Raw genomic sequence first — 1,232 nt, 5'->3', positions numbered from 1 at the left:
GTGCCTCAATTTGTTCATCTATAAAACGTGGATAACTATAGTACATACTTACAGAACTGCTGAGATTAATTTAAGCAATGTACTGAAAACAGAGCCTGACACATAGCGAGCACTGTGTTACTGTGTTGTTGTTGCTACTCATTACACTTGATGGGAAAAATGGTGTTTCATTTTTATTTGAATTTTTTTTGCTCACCAGTGAATTTGAAAAATTCTTCCACATTTATTAAACATTTGTACTCCTTCTCTTTTGAACTATTCACCCATGTTCTTTGTCCATTTTCTACTGGGATAGTCTTCTTTTTATTAATTTATAAAAACTCCTTATGTAACGAAGCCCTTATCTGTCATAAATGATTTTTTTTCTCTTACATCCTATTTGCCTTTTAGTTTTATTTAAACATAAAAGTTTATTTGGATATGAATAAATTTATTAATCTTTTCTTTATATTTCTGCCTTTGGTATTATACTTAAACCTGTACCATACCAAGATAATTGATTAAGGTCATTCGTAGGTTTAGCAACAGTAATGTCAGGAAAGTGGTAATTTCAGGAGAAGCCGGAGTACAATATGCTAGGTAGTAAAAGCTTAAAAAAAAAAAACTAAGAGAAAGTGAAATTGAGAGAGAGCAAGTAAGAAAGTCATAAAAGCAATAATCTGTATGGCACATTGGCAAAGCACCCTCACTATAGACATACATGAATTCACTGTATGTCTGAAACTAATGAACATATAATTCACCCAACTTGCTCTTTTCTATTTCCATTCATAGCAAGCAGGCTTCCAGGTATGATTTCCTTCTAGGAGAAAATGACCTTGTCATGAAACTCTTTTAAAATTTCTGTGACTGTTTACCATATTTCTCATTGTAAATTAATAAATACACGTTTTCATCTACCAATACTAAATTTGTTTAATTTTATTTTGCCTCAAAAAAATGATCCAATATCCTTAAATGACAGACATCACATTCTGGACCTGCAAGAGTAAGGTCAGAACACAGCCTCTGGTAAAACTGAGGTGAGAATTATGCCTTATGAAATTTTGTGGGAAAGAGCCTTTCAATGCCTTATAAAACATTATAACCATTTCCATTTCAAAATTTCTGTAGGAAATGAGAATGTCTTTAGCAAATTGAAGAAAAACAAGAAATGAACCATTATCTTAGCATTACAGCATCATCTGTGAGTTAAAGAAGAAAAGTCATTCCAAACATATTTTCAAGTCCAG

At 31.7% G+C, this 1,232-nt stretch overlaps 1 protein-coding gene across 1 annotated transcript in view; it reads right to left on the bottom strand.

Moving 5' to 3' along the window:
- The window catches only part of NEK1 (NIMA-related kinase 1), a 207,687-nt gene that overhangs the window by 205,991 nt on the left and 464 nt on the right, over positions 1 to 1,232 (bottom strand). The window lies entirely within an intron of this gene.

Source organism: Propithecus coquereli, unplaced genomic scaffold (genome assembly GCF_000956105.1).
Source record: "Propithecus coquereli isolate 6110/MARCELLA unplaced genomic scaffold, Pcoq_1.0 Scaffold53, whole genome shotgun sequence".
Lineage (NCBI taxonomy): Eukaryota > Metazoa > Chordata > Mammalia > Primates > Indriidae > Propithecus > Propithecus coquereli.
This window is presented reverse-complemented; position numbering and strand designations above follow the sequence as displayed.